The sequence below is a fragment of the Bombyx mandarina genome, chromosome 11 (assembly GCF_030267445.1).
Source record: "Bombyx mandarina strain Sakado chromosome 11, ASM3026744v2".
Lineage (NCBI taxonomy): Eukaryota > Metazoa > Arthropoda > Insecta > Lepidoptera > Bombycidae > Bombyx > Bombyx mandarina.
In genome coordinates, this window is record NC_143218.1 from 5,491,850 (window position 1) to 5,506,951 (window position 15,102).

The 15,102-nt window shown below is 38.0% G+C and overlaps 1 protein-coding gene across 2 annotated transcripts in view; it reads right to left on the reverse strand.

Moving 5' to 3' along the window:
* mgl (low-density lipoprotein receptor-related protein megalin) overlaps nt 1-15,102 on the reverse strand; it is a 202,282-nt gene that overhangs the window by 107,553 nt on the left and 79,627 nt on the right. The window lies entirely within an intron of this gene.

The window sequence follows — 15,102 nt, forward strand, 5'->3', positions numbered from 1 at the left end:
ATGAAATGGTTCATACCGCTTGTGACTTATCACTATCATTACCCAGGATGAGGCTTGTGGAAACACGGTCGGTCAGGTCACGATCACAAATTAGAACCAGTAACTCAGATTGTCGAGGATAAATGAAACTTTTATTATTCGAAGGTCGGATATTTGGGGAAAATTTAGATTTCAGATGGGACATTGGCCAAACGAATAGCATTGCCGATATTGAGACATAAAATAGAGTCGTAAGAATAAGTGCGGTGTTGTTGTGTGCCAATGAATTGTGGGGTCAATACCGATTTCTGTAAGTCACTTATTATATTATGTCAGCGCAACTTCACTATTTAGTTAACTAAAAATAGTTAAAGTTATTTATCTGTTTCCATAATGTTACGCATGTCAACAACTGTTTAAGACTGTATTCAGGAGAATTCATGATTAAGCTACCCCGACTTTCTAATTTAAATACGAGTGATTATTGTCGCACAAAACATTCAGACTCGAGCAGCCGACCCAGGCGGAGCTCTCTGTTGGTATCGTTGTACACTTAAAATGGAATAAATGGAATTCATTGGAAAAGTGAGTTTTAATTGCATTCACTATGGAAGGCAATGATAATGTTTAAGAGAATGGCGTCAGCAACACTAACGTTATGATTTTAAAAACACCATGGAATCAGCTATCTTCGTCATGTAATATAACAATTTTTTGTGTTGATAAACTATGGCGATGACAAGACTAATATTGTAGCATCATCTGTGGACTCATGTTAAAGCAGAAGCCCTACCTAGTACCTGGTGATTAACAGTAAACCATATCTGGATATTGTAGAGCGCTTTAATGATGTCTCTTAGTCTCACGAAATGTGCATAGGATTGAAATAAACACCTATTTAGTTTATAAATTTGACCTTAAGTAAAAAATACTATGAGAAGTCCCAAATAACACGCAAGAACAAAACATATCTTCAATCTTTTCAATTTTATTCAGTAAAATAATTTACGAAATATAAAATTAATCATCACATTACAGCCCCACCGCTTTGGTAAAACTTCAAAAACTTACTATTAATGAAATATTTCCACTTCCAGACCACACAAAAAGCAGAGGTTTGGAGGCAATGATACTAATGTATTTTTCCTGAATGGCAAAAATAATGTAAAAGTTTCAAATGTGTAATGAGTCAGTATTATCACGAGACAAGAGTTATTATGCGCATTCAAACCTATTATTTCCAGCAGCCATTGTCAAGTGCAAGGCCACTGTTGTACTGTACGTTTGCCATTCAAATTGACATATCGAATAGAATAACGTTTCTAGAAGGATCCAGAATTTTGTGTGACCCATTAATAGTGCAACTTATTGCTGATGTACAGGCATTCTGTAAACATGCACGTGTTGGCAACACCTCCCTGGGAATTGGCCGCATAGTACATAGCATATTGTAAATAAGGACAGGATTTTAATTCAATTAATATTTCGACTTGATTTGTCGACAGTGCGGTTACTTTGGGCTCTGGTAACTACTTAATAGGAGATGGACCGCTCCACTGCATACATAGAGAAATAAGATCGATTTTTTTACATAATAATGGTTGACGAAAAGTGAAACTGAGATATGAACATGTTCCAAAGAAAATACAAGCTTTTAAAAAAAAACAATAACAATGAGTACCGTTTCTGGAATGCCCTTGAGCTTGAAAAATTGATCAACCTTGACGCACAGCTGACCGTGAAATTAAGCAACCACAGTCCCTAAAGGAATTCACCAGCCAACAACGTGCTTAGATTTAATTAAAGCCCAATCTACTAGATTTTTTTTATTCGATCTCAGAGCAAAAAGTTCTGGGAATTGATTGAATAAATGCCAATAATTTCTCTATTGATTTTTTTTCTTTATATTTTTTATAATGTTTTTTATTGCTTAAGTGTGTAGACGAGCTCACGGCCCACTTGGTGTTAGGCGGTTACCGGAGCCTATAGACATCTACAAGGTAAATGCCGCCACATACCTTGAGATAAGTTCTAAGTTCTAAAACGTGATAATTTTAATAAACAACCGTAACTTCAACCATATTTATCAAGATAACGGCGGTATTCTATATGTCTAAAGGTCATACACTAGATGGGCTCTGAGCTCTCCTACCGATTTACGGCAGAAAGGAATGTTACTGCTAATTTAAATCACACAGCTTACTACTAATAGGTTCACAAAATATTTAGAAATATTGTGACGAATGCTAGTGGCTGCGGCCTCTTGAATGGTATAGTAGACTCATAGACTATAAATAAAGCAAATAAAAAAACCGTTAAAACAAATCTGTATTATGCGTATAACTTACAAATCATTTCCCAGTCTCTCAGCCTACAATAAGCTCTCCTAGGTGATACAATACTTAGTATATTGTAGTATACCTGTAACAAATTAATAATACCGGTTAATTTATTGCAGAAGGAATTGAAATTATTTATATCTAACAATTTAATTTACATATTATGTTAGTTAATTCATGTTTTAATAAAAAAATTCTATGTCCATAGCCCCGGTCAGCGGTGCATCAGACCAGCCAGGCGGTGCTGCTGGTTGCACCTTCAACGGGGAGGTTCTCCTCCTACAGTGACCGGAGTCGGGTGGAATCCCCAGAACGACGTGACTGTGACATATGTTTGCGGAGAGAGAGAGAGGAGCTCTTTCTCTCTCTCTCTCAATCTCCTACTGCGTGATGGTGGACTTGCAGAAATTGAGCATCGCCTCCCAAAACACGTCACTGTCGAACATTGTCTTATTTTTTAGGTCACAACGACTTTATACATTGATTTCATACGCTGACGTCATTTTCTTCATTTCATTATTAAAAATTATACTCTTAGCGATGGTTACAGCAACAAAATTCCCTGAAATTCATTTTTATTAATAAACTAAATGACCCGGCAGACTTCGTAGTGCCTAGTGCCTCAATCGATAAATAAAAGACCTAAACTTTTGTGTAAAATAAACTTAAAACAAACAAAAGGAATCCGTCCGACGAGGGACACATCAAAGGGAAAACAAAGTTGTAATTTTTTATTTCAAGCATTTTCATATTTATCTACCTTTTAAACCTTCTCTGGACTTCCACAAATAATTCAGGACCAAAATTAGCCAAATCGGTCCAGCCGTTCTCGAGTTTTAGCGAGACTATCGAACAGCAATTCATTTTTATGTGTATAGATTACATTTTATGACACTTTACGGACAGAGGCAATAAAATAGGTAATTAGAAACAGTGGAAAGTTTTTTCTCGATTCTGTATTATTCTAAAGGCCATCAAGACTATTGTTCTCATTGGAAACTTGTTGTGATTCTCCTTAACGTAATTTATAAATTCACATTTCGTTCGATTATTCTGATACGTAGACAAAATTTAAACTATATTACTTTCACGGCTTAATCTCGCATTTGTTGTTGTCACTACATTCCTTCCGACTTTTCTTATATCTTATAGTTCACGTGGTGTCGGACGGCCAGAGTATTATTCGTCGATATTTGAATCGTGTATTAGTCATTGAAATAATAAGGTTTTCATCATAAAATAGTGAGGTTTCTGCCTGCTTCGTACCAAATCCGGTGAAAACGTCCCTAATGTAAAAAAAAACAATCTAACTTGATTCCATTAGAATAGGTTGTTAAGAGTAATTCTTATTAGAATATGTATGTTGTATGTATGAATGTGTTCGCTCAGGAAATGTTGCTTCAAATGTTCGTAACGATAGTAATAACTAAAGTTGATTTATGTTTTTGCAAAAAAAATCAGAAACGTCGCGTCGTAACGCTATTCATTAATTTTTTATTTGAAGCTTAAGAATTCTTCTCGAAAATTAAAACAGGGTCCTCCTACTACACACTCTTATGAGCACTTAACGTTAGAACTATGTCAGATCGACCTTCTTGTCACCTCCGGAGACGTAATTAGAGAATACCTTACGGCGTTGCCTTAATTAAATTCCCCGGCTAAAAGTTCGGAATTTTAATGTATTTTCGGTGAATTATTATTTTTACGGAACTTATTATTTTTGGAACTGAATTAATAATGTGATGAAGAATTTCAATGTGATAGACTTTTGCTTGTACGATTACACCAGCGTGATATACGTTCACGTTAATGTTGGAGTTTAGAAGGGATGGAATGGAAGATGAAGTCGTGGCCTAAAGGATAAGACGTCCGGTGCATTCGTATCGAGCGATACAACGGTGTTCGAATTCCTCAAGCGGGTACCAATTTTTCTAATGAAATACGTACTTAACAGAAGTTCACGATTGACTTCTACGAGTAAGGAATAAAATTCAAACCCGCAAAATTATAATTTGCGTAATTACTGGTGGCAGCAGGGTCTCTTGTGAGTCCGCACGGGTAGGTACCACCGCCCAGCCTATTTCTGTCGTGAAGCACTAATGCGGTTTAAAGGGTGGTAACTATACTGAGACCTTAGAACTTATATCTCTTAGGCTCCAGTAACCACTTAACACCAGGTGGGCTGTGAGCTCGTCCACGCACCTAAGTGATAAAATAAAAAGTTTCCGCCAATGATTTATTCGCTGGTTCTATCAAAATGATAAATTATATCGTTATATTACTACTAATATATTCGTATATATGTTATATTACTAATAATCTACTGAAACATCCTTTTCGCAAACGAAGATATTCCGTACTTAAACTTATACCAAGTAATATAAACTAGAGATCCCGCAGTTGTCGAAATTCGACTATAATTAATTGGAATTGTAAGTTTGTACACTATTATGATTGTATTTTATACTTCTATAATCACAAATTTCGCCAAGACTACACTATAAATAAATATTAAGAAAGAATATTTAATCTATTCTCAATTTGACAACAGACGTCAAGAACAAAAGTTTCACAATAAATAGTATGCACGCGTGTGTGCGTCAAATACATGGTATGTAGTGTGTGTAATGTTTTCTTTATTGATATAATGCATCTTTTAAGCATTATTAAAAAAAAAAATTTTTTTTTGTACTGTAGCTTTGTGCACTTCTTCTCTATATTCTCTAAGTGTGGAAAATTTCATACTCCTCCGTCCGCGCAATTTTCTTAAAAAGGGATACAAAGTTTTTGCTTCACGTATTAATATATAGATGTACCAGAACACGCGCTTAGTATGCCATCTAAGTGTCCATAGCATTGTGCTAATCTAGAGGCGCCAATATTACTTATTATGAACACAGCAATCAGTTATACAGTGAAATTGATTAACACCCGGCAAAGATAATTTATTCGCACCCCTCTGAATCCGGAGGGACGCCGATACGTCAAACAGGACTTTTGGTTGGGGCAATTTGAATTCTGATCGGATTATCTTTACGTTAATACTTCGGTGTAAAGTTGAAGTATTGTCGAATTAGGTTAATGGAAAACTGTCGCGGCTTAGAATAATTACGGTACAATGTTACAGATTATTGAAGAAAAACGGTTTGAGAAATAAAATTGGAACTTATTGACGTGTAATATTACTGACAGAACTTAAATCAATCCACACTATGTTCCTGGTAAAGGTGATACTGTTTTACTGGTGGTAGGACCTCTTGTGACTTCGCGCGGGTAGGTACCACCATCCCGATTATGCCTGCCGTGAAACAGTAATGCGTTTTGGTTTGTACAGTGGGGCAGCCGTCGTAACTCTACTAAGACTAAGGTCTAAAGCTCATATCTCAAGGTGGATGGTGACATTTACGTTGTAGATGTATATGGACTCCAGTAACCACTTAACACCGGGTGGACTGTGAGCTCGTCCAACCATCTAAGCAAAAAAAATATGATAATATCGTAAATCCTACGAATAGGCATCAAACTATTGCCATCAAGCAATTGCAGCTTCCGAAGCTGAGCCGAGATTATGATAGCCGCTACTCTTATTTCATCGAAAAGGAATAGACGGGTCGTAGGTTTGTTTGTGTTGATAAAGGTCATTAGACCCTATACTTTATGACGCTCATCAATATAAAAAAAGTCCATAGAAAGCTAACATCAATTAATATAACAATGCGCGCACACACACACACACACAAAACAGTAATAACAACAAACCGATAATTGGATTTCTAATATTTTCATGATATTTGAGTAAGCGGTTAAATATTTCCTTAAACCAAAATTTAATAACCCACGATTAGTGGAGATCCCTCAAATTAGTGGTTCTTTGTAAGATAATACAATGCTCCTACGGGTGCTGGGATCTGTTCTATTGTGGAGAAAACCTTATAATGTTACTTCATTATGCCCGGAAATTTGTGAGATCGTAACAAACAGAGCGGGCACTATCACTCTCGGTTCAGACAATAAGTGATAGTACATTTGATAGCCAAATCTTTTGATCAGTGCAACTTCATCCATTCAGATGTTTGAACTACAATAGACTCAAGAAGTGTGGTGTCGTATTCGTGCCAGTTTGCCAAGGTTCGATCCTGGCAGAGGTATTTTTCTAAATAATAGCTACTGCCTCTAAGCTGCAAAACTAGCTTTTGCCCGCGCCTCCGTCCGCGTGCAATAGTTCAAAAATAATGCTTTATTTTAGAACATTTTGGTTAGCATAAAAAACGTTATAGTGAGCCAACCTTAACATATAGACGTATGCTGTCGCGGACTTTTTTTAAATCCTTTAAAGAGGAACAATTCTGTCATACATTATTTTAGCGAAACTTCAACGTTTCTGCAGCGCACGCAGCGGATGCTCTCAAAAGGGGAAAAACCCGATTCTGAAACATTCTTTATTGGTGCTCCGCTTGCATTCGTCTTAACATGATGTTATTTAAGCTATAGTCTTCCTCAATAAATGGTCTATCTAACACTGAAAGAATTTTTCAAATCGGACCAGTAGGTCCTGAGACTAGCGCGTTCAAACAAACTCTTCGGCTTTATAATATTAGTATATAGCTATTTTCATGAACTTAGCTACTTGATTAAGGGACACTGTGGAAGTCTAAAATTAAACCTATGATATTTGTAAAGGTACGTTTTACGCCAGACAGTTTGCTGCCACCGTTCTGTCTAATCCTGTGTGCTACGATTGGAAGGTTGTGATCTTATATATTGAAAGTTTAACCTAATGCCCCAACCACGAATAGATGAAAATTCAGACAACACATTTGGCCTGATATTGCCTTCGGTAAAATATCAATCCGGCAAAGGCTCTTCGATTAGAATGGAGAAGCTTCATCAATACGTTTCCATAAAAACTAAGACGTTCCCCAATTAATAAAAAAAATACATGTGTGCAATTCACACGTGGTAGAAGTGAAACCTTCCAAAATTAAAATACAATTATCCTAAACGTCTTAAGTATATGTAAAATTTTGTCATTAGTAAATAATTGTAAGGTAGCGCCCTCTGTGAATTGATATTTTAATTTCACGTATAATCCTAAATTAAAATTCACTACAAGAGCTTTCATACACTTAGTATTAAAAAATCTCACAGATGGCGCTGTATTAAATAGTATGTATATTTCTGTCTCATTCTTTGCTGGCTTCATCCTACACATTTTTGTATTTGTGTCTCTTACCTGTCGTTTTTTCCGTTGCATACGGTTTGAAATCACAACGATTCGAAAGAAGTTTTCACTTCAATAAATGAAGTAAACGAAAATAAAATAATCATAATGAAACCTGAAGTGAGGATTAAAGTATATACCTACAATAAGCGTTGTCGTACGTAAGTTATCCGAGACACCAGGCACCACGTCCGTTCACTTTCACTTCTCAATTTGCCGGTATAGTTAACTTAAAAGTAGAATTTGATTAAAAATACATTAGAAGATTACGTTCTAGTAGAGCTAGCCGCATAAACGTGCCTCTCATTCGCGTAGTTTGCAGATTCTGAAATCAAGTAGCTCTTTTTTTAGTTTTACGACAACCTTAAGTGTATATTTTTGTATTGTTGATTTGAGTAAGCTTCGGTTTTTTTTTAATATTTTTATTACATAGGTGGGTGGACGAGCTCACAGCCCACCTGGTGTTAAGTGGTTCCTGGAGCCCATAGACATCTACAACGTAAATGCGCCACCCACCTTGAGATATCAATTCTAAGGTCTCAAGTATAGTTACAACGGCTGCCCCGCCCTTCAAACCCAAACGCATTACTGCTTCACGGCAGAAATAGGCAGGGTGGTGGTACCTACCCGCGCGGACTCACAAGAGGTTCTACCACCATTAATTACGCAAATTATAATTTTGCGGGTTTGATTTTTTTACACGATGTTATTCCTTTACAGTGGAAGTCAATCGTGAACATTTGTTGGGTACGTATTTCATTAGAAAAATTGGTACCCGACTGAGATTCGAACACCGTAGCATCGCTCAATACGTATGCACCGGACGTCTTATCCTTTAGGCCACGACGACGACAAGTAAAACATAAAACAGGAGGACTATAATACCTAACAAACACGCTGCGTTACATATATTATTTATTTTCAAAACACGATATAACATAAAAGTCAATAAGGCAACATACATTTAAATTAGAAAATTTGCTACCTGGAACAAGATTGGATCAAGGTATCTTTACTAGACTGCAAGTACTTTATACGTACTAAGTTTGATAGAGATGGTAATGAACCTCGATATCCTGATCAAAACTATTCTTTTCCAGAAGAAATAATGTCCGGTCAAAGATTAAGCCCATTGACTCCAAGGCCGAGTTTAATAGTCGATTACATTCTACCATGAAGACCAATTTATATGTAATAAGATTTTAGTTAATTCACATGTGTAAAAAAACTTGTTTTTGATTAAAAAATGTAATAGATACTGAATGACGTAAATAAATAAAACCAGTTGAAATTAACATGAATCTTCTATAGGAACACGTAAAACAATATTAAACAAAAAATACGTGTCGGATATGTAAAGAAAAACCGCCCTTCTGACACTGAAGAATAAAGATGATTTCGGCTGTTTGTAATGAATAAATTCGGCATTAAGATTCTGAATATGAATGTTTCGACAAGTAGCAAAAATATTATTAGTGAAAATCTAAATTATTCAGTGTATTAAGTATAAAATATTGAATCAAACAATTGTATCGGTTTTTTTACAAATGAACAACATTCGAATTTTAAATTTCCGCGCGAAATCAATTATAATTTGTTTTTGCTTCATTCCACGTAGCTCATTAAATGGATATGAAAACAAAATCATATGACAATTTATATTTAGAGCGTATTTTCTAAAACAGTATCGAGTTTGAAAATTCGAACCAAGATATCTATATATTAATACGTGAAGCAAAAACTTTGTATCCCTTTTTGTGAAAATTGCGCTGACGGAGGAGTATGAAATTTTGCACACTTATAGAGAATATAAAGAAGAAGCGCACAATGCTAATATTTTTTTTAAATAATGCATAAAAGATACTTGTATGCATTAAATCAATAAAGAAAACATTCACACACTACATACCATGTATTTTACGCACACACGCATGCATACTATTTATTGTCAAACTTTTGTTCTTGACGTCTGTGGTCAAATTGTGAATAGATTAAATATTGTATGTCTTTATTAATATTTTTTATAGTGTAGCCTTGGCGAAATTTGTGATTATCTAATATATAAAATTCTCGTGTCACAATGTTCGTTCCCATACTCCTCCGAAACCGCTTGACCGATTCTCATGAAATTTTTTATGCATATTCAGTAAGCCTGAGAATCGGCTACTATCTATTTTTCATACCCCTAAGTGATTAGGATTATAATATATAGACCTAATGATTAAAACAGAAGCCAGATACCTTTACCTACTTATAGCCAATTTTCACAATAACATGTACCTAGCGAACAATATATTTTTTAAACCTAGAATGCGTTATTTTCTGCCGGGCCCATATTGGAGCTTGAGGTAGGACTTTCAAGGCTTTATGAAAAATAGTCGTTCTATACCTATTAAAGCAAAATAAATGTGCATTAGAACTAGGCAGAATCTCGGTATACCTACTAATAACAAGTAAAATACGTGGCAGTGTTATTGATAATTAATAATAATTATATCACCTTGTACACAATATTGTAACTAAATAATGTCTTAGGCAAATCCAACGCTTTTCAAAGAATCGGCCATTCAACAAACATTAGCTAACTGTACTCGGGCGCATTCTTGCCAAGACTGGTACGGAATGGTACGGCTGAATGCGATCTATCATACACGATTATAGCACTAATCTCAAAAGAAATAATGCTGAAAATCCCTTGTTGATAATCTGTAACCAACCACAACAGGTAAGGTACAACTGTAACTTCCAATTTGAATTCTATGAAAACGATATAAGGTCGTTCGGATTTTAAAATGCGATACACGCAGACTTACTTATCTGGTTAAAAATTGTAGAGCTTTACTCGGTGCGCATAAGGCTGGCTTTCGATTAGCTAATTCGTAAAGGATGTGTTTCGTTCATACCTGTGCGCCGACAATTATAATTATTTACGTTGTAATGGACATACCTATGTTTGATGACAGATTTTGTGTTCTAAAGGTCCTTACTCTGATTTTCATTCACACATAAGTTTCTAGGTTTGATAAAGTTAAGCTCACAAACTTATTATTAATAAAAGAAGGAATGAAGGATTTTCACGAGGTATAATTAAAACAGGGCCAATTGTAATGTCCGTATGGACAAGTTTGAAGTCATCTTGAGAATAAGACGCCCGATGCGTTCGTAGGAAGCGATATAACTATGCCGATGTTCAAATCCCGCAGACAGATTCTAATTTTTCTAATATAATACGCTTTGATTATATACACGTTCAGTAGCGAAGTTTTGATTTTAATTTCGAGTGAGCTTGTACGATATTGTACGTCTTAAGACCCTACATTGACTGCTTCGGATCGGCACGAGTAATCGCCACGAGACGGATATCCGGCGTCTTGTAAGATTGTCAAGAAATCTTGTAAGTTTAATAAACCCGTCCAACCCGGGTAGACGTCACTCGCTTCATCGACACGTGTGACGTGCTGTGTACCCAACAGCTGGTCCTAAAATACGTACTAAATCCGTACGCTCTGGTAACCACTTAACAACAGGTCGACTGTTAGATCCTCCATCCATCTAAGCATTTGACAATGTCTACCCTGCAAAGTTTTTTACAGTTTGAAAGTGACAGATGATTCTGGTACTATGATAACTAGTACCTGTAACTAACACAATGATATTGCCGATACTTGGGATCACACTGGGTCATAATGACCTACAGTTTAAAAAAATGTGTCCAGTACCAGCGGACTGAGCGTGAAACACGAACACTGCTACTAAGCCACGTGCGATATCATATCGAAGCATCATAGAATATTAACACGCATTTATTAGCTTCAGACGTATGTATGTTAGTATGTAACAGAATCTTTGAACATGATTTTGACCCCCTTCAAAACGTTGGATTAACTCGAAATTTGGTATACTTATGACCGATGACAATTCAATAACAAAAACAAAAAAATGGAAAAAAAGTAAAAACAATTGAAATTCAACTAAAAAATGAAAAATAAATAATACTTTAAAAAAACTAACAAAATACGCTTTTATAGAAAATCCAACTAAAAAATAGAAAATAAATTTTAATAAATTTGAATTAAAAATAGTGTAAGAAAAAATGATTTTTTGTAAAAAATAAATAAATAATAAGTTAATATAATAATAAGTTAATAATAAGCAGTAAATAAATAATTATTGTTCAAGGTGAAATTTAAAAAAATGTAACAAATTATTTTCATACATTCACGTGGTATTAATAAAACAAAGCGAGACTAATAAATACGACAGTATCATATAATATTAATTCATATGCAAATCCGCTGTACGCATTGTTGGAACACGTTCACACAATATTAGGTGCCTCTTTCATTGTGTTACCGAGGTACACTACAACAGGAGAAATGTTTCTGGCAGTGAGCGGACTCGTGTAGAATTCAATTGGACCGGGTGTCGTCCGATGAGCCTGACACAGGATTATCCGTGCTCTGACCTGTACGGAACATAAACAAACACTCGGTTGGCTGAAATCTTTTTGATTTCAATACTATACGTGCTTAAGTGTGTATCTAAGTAATCCTAGTTTGAGGCCAGGTGACAGTGACGACTTATAGACATCAACCCAGCGAAAAGTACTGCGGTGCTATTTCAGAGGGGAAGCTCCACACGGATTTCCTCCCGGATTAGGAGGAGGAATCTCACACCCCCGATTACTCTCTTTAGACAACCCATACCCTGGGCCAGGAAGGTTAAGTACCTGGGCGTTACCCTGGATGCATCGATGACATTCCGCCCGCATATAAAATCAGTCCGTGACCGTGCCGCGTTTATTCTCGGTAGACTCTACCCCATGATCTGTAAGCGGAGTAAAATGTCCCTTCGGAACAAGGTGACACTTTACAAAACTTGCATAAGGCCCGTCATGACTTACGCGAGTGTGGTGTTCGCTCACGCGGCCCGCACACACATAGACACCCTCCAATCCCTACAATCCCGCTTTTGCAGGTTAGCTGTCGGGGCTCCGTGGTTCGTGAGGAACCTTGACCTACACGACGACCTGGGCCTCGAATCAATTCGGAAATACATGAAGTCAGCGTCGGAACGATACTTCGATAAGGCTATGCGTCATGATAATCGCCTTATCGTTGCCGCCGCTGACTACTCCCCGAATCCTGATCATGCAGGAGCCAGTCACCGTCGACGCCCTAGACACGTCCTTACGGATCCATCAGATCCAATAACCTTTGCATTAGATGCCTTCAGCTCTAATACTAGGGGCAGGCTTAGGGACCCCGGTAACCGTACTCGTCGAACTCGACAAAGAGGTCGACGTGCAACCTAACCCATGCATCAGCCCGCTGAGTTTCTCGCCGGATCTTCTCAGCGGGTCGCGATTCCGATCCGGTAGTAGATTCATTCGCGAAACAATTGCTCTTGAGTTGTTAGGTCTCCTTCGGAGGCGCTCGGGCAGTTGTTAGCAAATCCCACCCCTCTTGGCTGAGCCTTTGCTCGCCCACCTGTCCTGGTGAAACTGGAAAGGCCTTCGGGCCACCAGTAAACTTTCAATCACAAAAAAAAAAAAAAGTGACGACTTATTCCCGATTGTTTCTTAAAGAAATTTCTTTTTGACGTCACGCTCCTGATAGAGTTGTCGTGATCGTCAAGAGGTTGATTAAGATCGTTGGAGAGGGTAGATGTGATACGCCTCACGATGTCCCGATATCTCTCCCTGCTAAAAGCCATACAGGCACTCGTTCAAAGGAACTGCCGCGACAGACTTGATTTAGTCGGTTAATCGCATGAATTGTTTCCTATCTATTCCTATTACTAGTGGTAGGACCTCTTGTGAGTCCGCGCGAGTAGTTACCACCACCCTGCCTATTTCTGCCGTGAAGCGGTAATGCGTTTCGGTTTGAAGGGCGGGGCAGCCGTCGTAGCTATACTTGAGACCTTAAAACTCATATCTCAAGGTGTGTGGCGCATTTACGTTATAGATGTCTATGGGCTCCAGTAATCACTTAACACTAGGTGGGCTGTGAGCTCGCCCACCCATGTAAGTGACAAAAAAAAATCTAATCGATTGTAGCCTCAAGGGGCTATTCCGGCCTCGTTGGTTCGGGGCGAGTTCACGGGGCTCAGCCTGAGAAAATTGATACTTACTCTAGCAAAAGCAGTGCTTCGTTGTATCTACCACTGGATCGGAATAGCGATCCACTGCGAACCTCAGTGGGTTGTATCTGTAAGTCAAGCTGCGCGTCGAACTCTTCGCTATATTTGACAAGAGTAAGAGCGGTGACCGATATTGGCAACGCCTAAAAGAACCGAGAGTTGATCGGGAGGATTCAATAAGTCACCCTTAGGGTGCCGGCGGCTGTGCGTTTGTCCCGTCATCTGGATCGAGTATGTAATTAGAGGCGTCCACGATAAGAGGCTTATCGTGTCGCACCGCTTTTTTTTAAGAAATGTTCTAACGCTGTTTTCAGAGAGACACCTCCTTCACGTTCTTGAGCCGTTCACCCGTCTCTACACGACGAGGCCACGACGAGGCATAGACTTGTTATCTCGTTGGGAGACATATCCAATGGAAGCTACAATCCGAGATTGTAATATAGCAAATAGACGACTCTTAATGCGGAGCTCTTAGATGTATATACGTGTACTACATTTCAAGAAACATATAACCACCCAGATTTAGAGCAAAAGATCAGTTTGCTACGCGTATGTTTGTCCGGAGTGAGGATTGAAGCCGTGGCTCTCGATATAGCAGCCGGGGGTGCTCGCTACTGCGCGACCGACGCAATCACTACGACTAATCAAACAGAGTCGCGTCGAAAATACTTTCCTACAATATGCAAAGCTTGTCCCGTGCGTATACGCGCGTGTCATTGACCCCGCCACTACCTGCCAACGGTACATTCCCTTGTTATAGAATTTTGTACTTCATCTATTCGGTTTAAAGGTGTTTGTAGACTGTATGTAGTTTGTCAGTCACTTATTGTTCAAAATGTCAGGAGTGAAGGAACTTAAGTTTTATTTGTCAATGTTTTTGAATCTGGTGTTTTAATTCGTTTTATAATTAATTATATCATGGTTAGTTTTTTTTTTTTATGATTGAAGGATTACTGGTGGCCCTAAGGTCTTTCCAGTTTCACCAGGACAGATGGGCAAGCAAGGGCTTAGGCAGGAGGGGTGGGATTTGCTAACAGCTGCCCGTGCGCCTCCGAAGGAGACCTAACAACTCAAAAGCAGTTGCTTCACGAATGAATCTATTACCGAAACTGAATGGCGACCCGCTGAGAAGATCCGGCGAGAAACTCAGCGGGCTGATACATGGGTTAGTTTGACCGTCGAACTGTTTGTCGAGTTCGACGAGTACGGTTACCGGGATCTCTAACCCTGCTCCTAGTGTTAGAGCTGAAGGCGTCTAATGCAAATATTATTGGATCTGATGGATCCGTAAGGACGTGTCTAGGGCGTCGACGGTGACTGGCTCCTGCTTGATCAGGATTCGGGGAGTAGTCAGCGGCGGCAACGATAAGGCGATCATTATGACGAATTACGGTTAGTATGAGAGAATGAAATGTGAATGCG